This window comes from Dermochelys coriacea, chromosome 5 (genome assembly GCF_009764565.3).
Source record: "Dermochelys coriacea isolate rDerCor1 chromosome 5, rDerCor1.pri.v4, whole genome shotgun sequence".
NCBI classification, from domain to species: Eukaryota; Metazoa; Chordata; order Testudines; family Dermochelyidae; genus Dermochelys; species Dermochelys coriacea.
This window is the reverse complement of record NC_050072.1, coordinates 78,689,237-78,702,321: the sequence shown is the minus strand read 5'-3', so window position 1 is coordinate 78,702,321 and position 13,085 is coordinate 78,689,237. Positions and strand designations below refer to the sequence as shown.

The window sequence follows — 13,085 nt, the reverse complement described above, 5'->3', positions numbered from 1 at the left end:
AGGTAGGCTCCAAAATGTGATTAAAAACATTATGCAAGACATTGATAAATGCATTACATTATACTTGTATCATTAAGGTCTCTCCAACCAACCTTCCAGTAAAATTATCTGAGAAGTCAATGAAGTTCCTTTTCACGAGGAAGCTGAGAGGTTTTGAAATTGATTTTACAGTTTTGTATCATTATTGATTGACATGTCAAAAGGTACAAAAAGAGATCAACACAAGTCCTTTATTAACCGCCATTCAGCTAAACTTCTGAAAGCCATTAGGAATACGTGTAAATTCGAAGTTAGATAAGCAACGCTAGCTGTGCTTGCAATGTAATTTACCTGTTGCAAAAAAGATGGATAAGAAGATACTGTTAATCTCTAGGAGATTTTTGTCCTCAGCAAATACTTCACTTCCTAGTTTTCATCCTTTAGAACAGAACTTAATGTAATAACAATGAGAAGGGACCACTTGAGACAAAGCCAGTATTTTGCATGAACTCGGAGAAAAGATGCGTGCACATGAACTATAATGACCATTTTATTCTAAATATGTTGGCCTTGAACATAACAAGTCACAACCTTGCCATCTCATTTTATGGAAGAACTACGTATCAATACGCCAGTTATCATCTACTACAGTTAGATACCAGTGTCAGAACTAGAATCATAACCAGATTCTGTGATAATCAGCTAGCATTCTATTAAGGTTTTTGTGTGCAGTGCCTAGAAAGAATGCTCCATTTTCCCTCTTATTCACTATACTTCCAATGCAGGAATAGGCATAGCACATTATCCCTCTGGTGATGGGAAGAGTCAGTATAGATGGGGTCAACTTACTTTACTCTTTCAAATTTAAATGGTACACAATAGAGATAATGAACCTCATTCTTCACTTCCTTGCAACTGTGTAGATGTCTACAAATTGGCAAAGCGGGTACAAGAACACTCATTTTGATTTAGTAACTTTTTATACCCACTTTGTACAGGTTTAAAAGACTACACAAGGTTCAGCAGAAGTGTGGTGTGCAGAAGTGTGCAGCTGCTGCCCTCCATTTCAAAAGACAACAGATAGTCAGATTTACCCTTTAAGCCATTTGGTGCTTCTTCCTTCATCTTGTGCAATATTCTTCTGAATGTTTTTCAGACACTAGGTCTTCCTACTGCAGTTAAAAACTAGACCACAAATGTCCTGCTGACAAATTCTAATCTAAGTCATGAGTTAGACTCCATACTATGAAATATTAAAACTAACAGTAAGAGGACCTTTTAATTTGCCATTCTGTAACTTTTCACCCACTACTATTCTATTCTCCACACAACTACTTGGATTCCTCTGCTTTGCATTACACATGCTTTTTGTTGGGGCCCAATCCTGTAAGTGCCTACAGAACACCAATAACTTCAATGGGAGTTGCATGTATTGAGGATTCACAGGATCAGGCTGACTGTTCTCAAGTGATCACTATTGCCAACACATGGAGAAGCAGTGAGGAAGTAAAGAAGCCAAATGTCACCCTCCTTGGTCGGGATGGTCACCAAGATACAGGAACACTGGCAAGAACAGTAGGAGAAACAATGGAGAAAGCCGAGAAGAGTTGCATCAAATGTCTCCTGTTTGAACATAAGGAGCAACTGCATGACTTAAAGGATTATTTTCAATGGAGACAAGATTTCTGAGAGGTGACCTCACACTTTTAAACGGGATTGATAAAGAGGTAAGAAACTGTTTGCACAGCTGAGTATTTCAAAATCTAGAGAGATGCCATCTAATAATTTTTAATGGGAATTGAGATAATTATTTCACTAAAATATCACTGACAAATAATAATTCACTAAGTAAGACCATTAAACTAAATAGTAAAAATGAGCAAATGACAGCTATAACTTTTTAATGGCAAAGAGGAACCACAAAATAGATCAAAGTGTAACAAACCTGTCCCTTCGTAATTGTTTCAGAACCATCCTTCTCTGCTTTGTCAGCAAACATCCTTTCACACACCAGTAGTTTTATTCTTTTTCTATACCCATTGTATTTCTGCTTTCTGCACAACAAAACATCCATGTGGAAAAAGGTGTTTCTGATCAGACTGCTGTTCAGTTGAGGTCAGAGTGTGGCATTTAGTCATTGGTCTGCACTGGAAAAAGCACAGAGCCATATTGCCTAAGAGGCATTCCGGGAGAGACTGTGCTTCAGTAGACAAATCCTATCCTATCCTATCTTATCCACTGCTTGGCATAAAGATGGAGAGCACTCACTGAACCAACCCTTTGGGTGGGACAGTCTGCTGCCACCTGACCAGCTCTAGCTCCACTTAGTCCCCTGCCTCCATTGGGGTGGTTTATATGCCAAACAGTGTTAAGAGGGGGCAGTCCTTGCACTCCCAAGGAGAGGGTCTGCTATTGTGCCCATCAGGGAGCACTATTGCAGGAGGCCTAGATCCAATCTGCTGAAGGCAATTATTGGAAGTAAAATGTGTCCCAGCTCCACATTCTCCACTTCTCCCACAAAAAATAATAGCAAGCGGTATGTCTATTTTGTAACCAAAGAAGAGCCTAGCTAGCGAACAGAGGTTGAGAATGCTTCTATTTACTGAGAGAAATGCTAGCAGAAGATGTTCAGCACACAGAAGCTTAGCTTCAAAAGCAAATATTTAGTTTTTCACAACGGACAAGTAAACAAAAACAGTGACTGGCTAGATTTAGTTTAAAGGCTGAGCACATAATTTGGTTTTAACTGTATAATGTTTAGTTTTTAAGCAAGCAGTGTCATAGGAAAGTTTGTTTTCGTGCGTAGTCGTGCCATAATTTCTATTTTTATGAATATAATTTTCTGTATCTATAAAACATACCATCAGTCTTGGCACATGACCAAAATACAAGTGTAATCACAACTTTACTGGAAATATATGCAGCATTGGGTAATGCTGTCAGAGAGGACTCAAATTTTCCAACATATTAGAGTCAGTTTACCCCTATCGGGGGCAGAGGGATATTTTTTACACTCACACAAGCAGATGTCCTCAAGATGGAATCCACCCCCCAGGTTCCATTCGGAGAAGCAGTTTACATTTCCAGCCACAACTGGCAGGAAATTCCATGGTGGAAGCTGCCTGGGAGATGTGTAGGTTCAACCCATCTCATGGATATGTTTGTCCCATCTCCTTTCAATATGTGGGCAGTGTTGGCCTGCTCCATCTCTTTCAGAGCAGAGGCCTTGGGCAGTTTGTGTCACTGAAGCCTCAGTCTGGAGGAATTTTCTGCTGCCACATTTTGGTTTCTGCTGTATATGATGGAAACCACTTCAAGCCAAGGGGTGCAGCAGCATCCCCAGCACCCCTAGTTCCAGCACCTATGTCTGAGCCTCTACTGGGTCTAGATGGTGTTAGACTTCCCATATGAAGAATCTTTTTCATTTCATTTCTTTTCAAGGACTACGTCTTTGTAGAATTTTTTGAACCTCACAGGAGCAGTTTTTGTCAGCAGTGCTCAACCCACCAATAGCCAAGCAATTAGATGCAAAGACTTTGGGTCTGAGTTCAAAATATGACCATAATTGTAAGCCATTTTGTTCAGGTGGTCTGGGAAATGGATGGGAGGCCGACAGGACATTTGCAATAGGTTTGATGGCCAAAATTATCTCAAACAGTATGGAACTACCAGGATGAGCATGGCCTTGTCCCACCTGACCTTGAGACCAGGAAAAATTAGTAAAAAGGCATATAAATGGCCTGGAGATCACTGTAGCAGGAAGGCTTATGGCAAGAAAATGATGCACAGGTGTCCTCTCTGGAGCAATACATACTCAGCATCTTGGAAAGATTTGTACTTGGGCAGAGAGGCTCTCCTAACACTTCTATTTTTAGCATGCTAGCTTGATCAGAACTAGCATGTATCTCTCTCCGCAAGTTGGCAGCCTCTCTCAGTGCCAGACTTCGGTACCCGAGGTGACAGCGCTAGCTTCCATGCTGATGGTGACAACTTAAGTGCTGGGTCTTTGTTCGCTGCTGGGATCTTCTCCATGCTAATTTTAGGCATCACAAATTTGCTACATGGGGTGGTCATGGATGTTTTTTTTCCTCCCAGTACATGCTAGGCTCTTGAACCTATTTTGGGATCTGAAGAGACAGTCATCGATTGATCTAGGAAACAAAGCTTCAGTTAAGTATCCCACAGCTTGAAAGCTCTCAAAGAGAATGACTAGTATACTGAGCATCTACCATAAATTACTCTTGCCCAAGCAGAAGAGGCACCTCTCGTGCCCATCTTTTAAAGAGATCAATCCACCACAGGAAGGGCAGGGACTGAAGCCTGAAGGCTTAGAGTCTGCTACGTTGAGATGCCCTATATAGAGTCGGGTGTAAAAGGGGGCCTGACCATTCAAAATCAGGCCAAATGGGTCAAGTTCATTCACAGCAGTCCATTATGTGTGAAGAGTTCTGAAGGTTCTTGCAAGTTCTGAAGAGTTTTAATTGGAGCTACAGAGTAGCAGATAGGACACCCACAAGGTCCCGTCTCACTATCACAGGTGAGAAGAGGGAACAGAAAGCATTGGGGCCACTCCACCCTTTATGCCCTCATACAGAGGCACAAGAAGGCACAGGGCACATGTGCACCCGTGATAAACACTGCTATTTAAACAACTGATCTCACGTGCATAAGGGGCATTAACACCTACACATACTCTGACGTATAATGGAAGAACCAGCATATTTCCACTGCCCTCAGAATTAATTCCCTACTCTGTGTTTTTTAACTCTATCAAGGGGAATGCAGAAATCTCCATGTAGGAAAGTATGTAGCTCTCTCTCTCTCTTCGAGGAGCCCTCCTGGTGATAAAAGAACCCAGAAGGCTATATGGAAGGACTAGCTCCTTACATAACTGCCCTAGGAATGGGAAGGGCAGAACCTAATATCACCAGGGAGCCTAGAACTGCAAGCCACATCTTCTTCCCCTGTACATGCTCAAGAATCCTTCCCTGAAGGGAGAACTGGAGGCTACCTTGTGAAGTCAGCTTTCCAGAGTTGGTTGTAAACACTATTCCGCTATAGATTCACACACAGAACTCCCATTACTAATAATGGGAGTTATGGCTGAGCTTCAATAGGAGACCAGGCATACCCACAGTATTTTAAATGTTACAGACACTAATGTGTAAGAACTTGTCCCTCTAACCAATTGTTTCAAATTGATAGAGCGCAATACTGAAGTACTTGACAAACCATATTCCATTTTGTAAAGTGATGTTTTCCAATCTCTCATTTGTCTGAACATTAGTCATGGTCTGTAAAAAAAAAAAAAAATCTATAAGAATGCATCAGGATCATTTACATGGTTATTTCCAATAGGAAGACCCTGAAGCTGTATACAGAGTCCTTCTGATCTATTACAATCAGCTGATAGGCCTACGAGGTGGAAAAATAGATTGCTCATATTTGGAAATCTAGAAGTGCACAGAATGAGCAGGTCTATTAAGAAATACCGTACATGAATTTATATGCTACAGAGCTTGAACTTCAGATTTACACTACACAGCTAAAAATGACTGGCTGCTAATGTAGCTGAGACACACCTAACAGACTGAAGTGCACTGTGCTGCCAACTCAGAGAGTCAAGTACAATAAACTAAGCTGGGGGCCAGAGCATTCAGACTGTACAAGTCAAGACATCTGTGCACATCCCAGTTCAACACTTTGAAAATCCACCCGAGGAGACAAGGTGGTGACTTGTTCTTGCACATTAGCCAAAGAATGAAGTAGTAGTTCTGGGATTAGCTGCACTAGCTCCAAATCACCACCTCTCTCAGACTGGGCTGGGCACTGAAGAGTAGATTATACTTTGTGAGTGGGGTATGCAATAGAAAGCCCAGCTACATTTTATTAAATATCCCCTAAATTCCGTTTGAAAGACTAAAAGGAGAACTACTTTCTTTTCTCCTTCTGAATACATGTTATTTTGTTGTCTTCTCAGTTTTATGGGGGTATTTTCCCTCAAAGAGAAGTTATGTATCATATTGCTTTCCAGGGGTTCAATGTCTATAGCAAAATTAGGATTTGCAAATATTTTTAACTGATTTTTTTATAAGGGCTTTAATTTTTCAGCATCCTTACTGGCTTCAAACATCTCTCATTAAGGGGGAAAGGGTTTTCTTATTATTATTGCTTATAAAACTTACATTTTTTCACATTACCACTGAAAATGTAAATTAAATGTAATAAATCCTGTTTTATAGTATCACCACAAAATATGGTTCTCTCTCTCCTCCCCACTAAACCAATCAACTCAAATACATTCTAAAAACTGAAAAAGGGAGGATAAAACTTCTTTGGATTTTTAACTTTGTACTTGGATCCCAACCTTCAGTTGTAGGTGTGACGCTGTATAAAAAGAAAGATGACCATGCTTACACTAAAGTATAACCACTAATGCAGAACCCCTGTTGCACAATTGTGATAAATCCTATGCTTGGTAAGATACTACTAGAAAAGTTGTGATCTGTTGAACAACGTTATCCTATTTATATGCATGCATTCTCACTGTATATGAAGTTATGAATCTTTGATATGCGTTTGTATCTCAAACGTGTTCCTGGATAAGACAGATTTACACTAAGATCAGTCAGCCATGGTAGATGGGCCATTAAGGATAATCAACTATTCCAATGGGACTCTCCTTATGATGCCTTAGAGAGCATATGGACAATGGAGGCCCAGGGATTCGGCAGGGCATGTAGGACATGTGATCCCTGATTCCATGTTTGTGACAGTAACTTTCCATGCACATGGGCTGAGGCTGAGGGGGTCAACAAGCAAGTGGACAAGGAGATATAGCGTATTTAGATTTTGGGAAAGCCTTTGACAAGGTCCCTCACCAAAGGCTCTTAAGCAAAGTAAGCTGTCATGGGATAAGAGGGGAGATCCTCTCATGGATTGGTAACTGCTTAAAAGATGTGAAACAAAGGGTAGGAATAAATGATCAGTTTTCAGAATGGAGAAAGGTAAAAAGTGGTGTCCCCCAGAGGTCTGGTCTACATCTTGAATACTGCGTGCAGATGTGATCACCGCACCTCAAGAAAGATATATTGGAATTGGAAAAGTTTCAGAAAAGGGCAACAAAAATTATTAGGGGTATGGAACGGCTGCCATATGAAGAGAGAATCAAGATTAATAAGACTGGGACTTTTTAGCTTGAAAAAGGAGACAACTAAGGGGAGATATGATCAAGGTCTATAAAATCATGACTGGTGTGGAGAAAGTAAATAAGGAAGTGTTATTTACTCCTTTTCATAACATAAGAACTAGGGGTCCCCAAAAGAAATTAATAGGCAGCAGGTTTAAAACAAACGAAAGGAAGTATTTTTTTTTCATACAACGCACAGTCAAACTGTGGAACTCCTTGACAGAGGATGTTGTGAAGGCCAAGACTATAACAGAGTTAAAAAAAAGAACTAGATAAGTTCATGGAGGATAGGTCCAACAATGGCGTCCCTAGCCTCTGTTTACCAGAAGCTGGGAATGGGCGACAGGGGAAGGATCACTTGGTGATTACCTGTTCTGTTAATTCCCTCTGAGGCACCTGGCATTGGCCACTGTTGGAAGACAGGATACTGTGCTAGATGGACCTTTGGCCTGACCCAGTATGGCCGTTCTTATGTTCCAAACTGGAGACTAACGAGGAGTCCTTGTGGCACCTTAGAGACGAACAAATTGATTTGTGCATAAGCTTTCGTGGGCTAAAACCCACTTTATCACATGTTATATCACCTTCATGTCTCTTTCCTGCTCCACATCTCTGGATATGGTTAAGGCTACATTTTAGTCATGGGCATTTTTAGTAAAAGTCATGGACAGGTCATGAGCAGTAAACAAAAATTCATGGCCCGCGACCTGTCCATGATTTTTACTATATACCCCTAACTAAAACTTGGGTGCTCTGGGGCAGGGATACCCGGGTGTCGAGGAACGTGTAGCCATTTCTGGGGAGCCCCTCCTCGAGGTAAGCGCCGCCCAGAGCCCTCATCCCCTCCCCGCCCCAAACCCCTGCCCTGAGCCCTCTCTCACACCCAAACTCCTGCTGGCTAGGTGGGGGTGGTGGCCTGAGACAGCCCAGGGGCTGTCCGAGCTGCTCAGGCGGCTCCTGGATCAGCCACATCGGCTGCTGCAGAAGTCACGGAGGTCCCCGAAAGTCATGGAATCCATGACTTCTGTGACAAACTTGCAACCTTAACTATAATTTCTAACAAAGGGAAACTTTGAATAATAGACTGAGGACCCGCAATCTTTTGGGTGATCCAGAGAGACTTACTGCAAACTAGCAGATTTAACATTACTGATATTATTCTCATCTACAAACTCTAAAATCAACTGTAATGTATATGATTCACTTTAACCATTTAACACCCCACACACACACACACACACACACACACACACACACACCCTTCAGTTTAGTTTACTAAAAAATTGTCTACCAGCATGGTTTTTGGGTGAGATCCAGAAGTACATATTGATCGGGGTGAGTGTCTGGTTCTTTGGAACTGGAAGAACCCAATATATGTGATTTGTGGTTTTAATAATAATTTATCATAGAAGTCTGTTTTTCTGGGTGGTGTATGAGGCGTTAGAGGGCCTGAGCGGGACTGTCTGTGGCTCCATAATAGCTACTACAGCATTTTGGAAGCACACATTTGTTACTGATTTGGTGAAATTTTAATAGAATATACCACCAGTTTGGGGTGCATGCCCTGTTTTTTGGCAGTCTGAACTGAGACTGGCACTCTTAGCTGTGTCCCATACCAGGCAGCGTGACAGTAGGACCCAAATCCAAGTCAATGGGTTGATACTGCAACTTTACTTACATAAGTGATCTCATTGAAATGAGTGGGACGACTAAAATAAGTAAGGGATTATTCACATTGCAGTACATTTAGTCCCAAATATGAACTCTGAACTCACAAAATGCACTCAACAATCTACAGCTTCTTCAAGAAAGCATACATTTTCCGTTTTAAATGTTAGAAAACATCAAAGACATGAGACAGAAATGATCAGACTAAAATTAAGGACAAAACACTGAACCAAGTAAAGAAAGAATTACAGTACCTATGAAGATATGAACAGGAAATAAGTTAAGTTAGAAGCAAAACCTAGACCAATCAATAATAAAATAAAGCATGCATAATGCAGTGGGAACTATGACACTGATATATTTTTGAGGAATTAATGTACAATGCTTCATGTTTAAATTGGACAGCTAGTAAGTGTTTCATTGCAATTTTTACAGTCTACAAAAATATTTTCTTAAACAATACATTTGTTTTGAATACTGGTAATTTAATTATAATTCTAAACCCAAGTTAAAATAGCACATCCATATACAAACTTTGTTTGACAAAGTTCTCTCTAGAAATCTGAGCGTGCAAAAACACTACAACTGAACAAATCTATACTTTTGTCATTCTCAAGAACTGGACACGGACTTGAAAATATTGCTTAACAAAATAGGCTTAAAAGATATAGACTTTCTTTCTCCACTTGCTATGAAATTTTAGTGCAACATTCACTCTGAGTGAAAACTGCACCTCTTAAAAAAAACATACACATACAATAATTGTGATTTCAGATTGAATTTATGACTTTGCAAGTAAAACACAAAAGTTGCATTCACAAAGTGATATTTTCAAATCAAAAGCCTGCAACCTTGCTTTCCATCTTTCATAAACCTTTATAACCTGTCTTAACAATATAAAGTCTTAACAATATCAAACAATATTTATTATTAACCTATCTGCATTTTCTAGGCTACTTTAAATATCAGTGTCAATGCAGCAAATTCACAAACAGGAATTCTCAAAGCTTCAAAACACCACTAAAAATAAAATTAATGGGTAAATATTTGCAGATTAAGAGATTAATATTAACGAATTGTGAATGTGTATTTTTCAGATGATTTTACCAATTATTTTCCACTGACTCATGGCTGTTGGCAGGAATGAACAACACATTTTTAGTACGTTTTGAGGAAGCTCAGCATTCACAAACACACACACTATATATGCATATACAGTGGATGCCACTTAATAGCAATCCTGATATTAACAACTTCAGATTAACAGGAACAATTTGCTGGGAACCAATCCCATCCCATTGACTTTAATGTCAATGGGATTCTGATATTGGCAACAGGCTTGCTGCCTATGAACAGCTCTTTCGCCTGTGTGCCCTGGCTGCAACCCTGCAAACAAGCCTATATCTGGGAGGGGAGGCTGAGATCAGGACAGCCACAGGAAGGGCTGAGGCTTCCCACAGAGCAGGGACACTGGGGGCTCGCAGGGCTGCATGGGTCCTCTGTGCCCATCATGCTGAGCCCTGGCCTGGCCCTAGAGGCTTGGGCTTGGTGTGTCCTGGGCACTTCCTTCCCTGGCTGAAGCCCTAGAAACCTTTGAATCATAGCAACTTTTTCCTGAGAACAGAGAGGTCACTAATAAGTGGAATCTACTGTATCCATCTCCTGTGCATATATAATAATGCTAAAGCTATATGTTATCATATGTTTTTAATACTAAAACACCAAATAATTTATAATGCAGAACTATAGGATATATACAGAACACTGTATCAATCATACACAAATACTTGTGCTGTCCAACATTTCTGTAAATCCTCCATTAAACTCAGATTTGAGAGTGAACCAAAGACTTATATGGATCAAGTCATGGTTGCTTGGAACACTGAAAGAGAAACATAAAATGCTGTACTATGTCATGTCAAGATTATCTGTAGTTCACTTCATTATTTCAGAGATTACTAACAACTGAAATACAATGAACTCCACATAAAAGCCATTGCTTATTCTTTTTCCTTAACACGGAAGGCAAGCTACTAGATGATAATCAGGAGATCAACTTACAGTGCTCCTAAATTATCTGACACAAACTATACCCTGTTAATGTAAGCAATGAAACAATAGAAGCTTGTGTGGCTATTTAAATGTACAGTCAAAAAATGCAGAGCAAATTAACTGTTTGAATGCTAAAGAATTATTGATTCACATTTATAATTTCCAAAATTTGTGTGATTCTATCATAAGCCATTACTCTTTACATCAAAGATTACTTGTTCTAGATGAAAAACATATTGTAAAGTGTCAGTTATACCATGCCTCCTGAATGGTTGATGAACGTACATAACCCAGGCCCAGCCTTGTGCGACAGGAGCTGCCAATGCAGGGTCAATACAGGGTGGGCTTTCTCGCTAATTCCCTGCCCTCAGCTTTACCTTTCAACCCCCCCCCCCCCCATTATGCTTGTGGATATATTGATGTAGTGAAAACTACATTATTTGCTGACCTTTCTGTGACTTCATGTGCGAGGGGGAGGGGGAGAAACGGGACACATGAAATTTACTAAAAAATTCCATGCCAAAACTGTAGCCTTAACAATGTAAAAGTTCAGGTAAACACTAATTATATCTGAAATATTTTGAAATGGTGATTTAACTAAAAAATGTCAGTTTCCGTCTCTTTTCCCAGTACTAGGCAATGTCCTTATTTAGCAATTCTCTTACTGACCATAATCAGATCTGGAATTAATTTTGTAAAAAGTTAATCATCCCCAAGTCTCCTCAGATACATTTTACATTATGACAGGTTTCAGAGTAGCAGCCGTGTTAGTCTGTATTCGCAAAAAGAAAAGGAGTACTTGTGGCACCTTAGAGACTAACAAATTTATTAGAGCATAAGCTTTCGTGAGCTACAGCTTATTAGAGTTTTATTACAGCTTTATTAGAGTTGCATCCGATGAAGTGAGCTGTAGCTCACGAAAACTTATGCTCTAATAAATTTGTTAGTCTCTAAGGTGCCACAAGTACTCCTTTTCATTTTACATTATGGAATGGATATCTGAACTAGAACTTTTATTTTAACTGATTCAATAATTAAAATATCTTTGCTCAACTCATGTCAAATACAAATAGCTAGTGTTGAGGCATGGATTGGCTAGTTTTTTTTTTTTTTTAAGTTCACAGAGAGGTATCTCTGCAACATTTCCCTAAATCTTTCATTGTGTTCTCTAAATTCCCTGAGCCAAATTAAATAATCATCCATTAGAATTTCAATGTCTTGTAATCCCGCAATGATTTCTGTGATCACTTTTTAAAATATCTTGGGAACAGAATTAATGCCAAATGGCATTCACTTACAATTGTAACATTAAAACAGTGTATTAAAAGTTATTTAGAGCTTAACTCATCTAAATTTGCTTGCCAAAAATGCATGTCCTATATCTAATGATTTAGGAGATGATTTTTGCTTCATATTACCATTAATTATTAATTTAAAATAATGTCTCTCCTAAGTAATATTATCTCCAGGTGTTATAGTATCTCTCAAATTTATCCATAATTTATGTAAAATCCTCTGTATCTCCTTGCTCACATGTAAACGCACTGAATGTCAGCAACACTGCGGGTACCAGGTCTCTTTCCATATTGTCCCATCTATTGTATATCCTTCTTTCCCTGTCCTGCCATACTGTTATTACCAATTCCTCTGCTTTTACATACTCCTTTTTTCTGACTTGAACAACCCAGTTCATTATAGTTTGTCAGCTCTGCCATCTGCAAAATGAAAATTACAGGTATCATCTGTAAGTATCATTTGGCAAACTCTAATAAACAAAGGAAAAAAAGAGAAACATAGCACTGCATACTAAACAAATGACCACCCTTATACATCACCTTCTATAAGAGGGATGTGTATGAGAGTTTGCCGGAGTGTTTAAAAGTTAAATACTGTTATTTTCAGTTAATTTTAAGACATCATCAAAAATAATAAATGGGATAAATAATGAGATAATTCCAGACTCTTACTGAGTGCAGAAACCAGGGATGTCAACAGGGTTTAAAAATAGTAACCGTTTAACCTTTTAAAATTCTATTAGTTAACCATTAAGGAGTTCTTCCGGTTCTGCGCCCGGCAGCCGGGATGCCGGGTATGGGGTGGCAGTTGGGTCCTGGATGCAGGTAGCAGCGGAGTTTAATTGTTAACCAAAACCAGTAAGACTGATGCTTACCAGTTAACCAGTTAAATTTTTACATCC

The 13,085-nt window shown here is 39.5% G+C and overlaps 1 protein-coding gene and 1 pseudogene across 5 annotated transcripts in view; both read right to left on the bottom strand.

Moving 5' to 3' along the window:
* Window positions 1-13,085, bottom strand: part of LOC119856274 (synuclein alpha interacting protein) — a 104,755-nt gene that overhangs the window by 78,291 nt on the left and 13,379 nt on the right. The gene's annotated exons all lie outside the window — the stretch shown is intronic.
* Window positions 1-13,085, bottom strand: part of LOC119856294 — a 28,144-nt pseudogene that overhangs the window by 11,166 nt on the left and 3,893 nt on the right.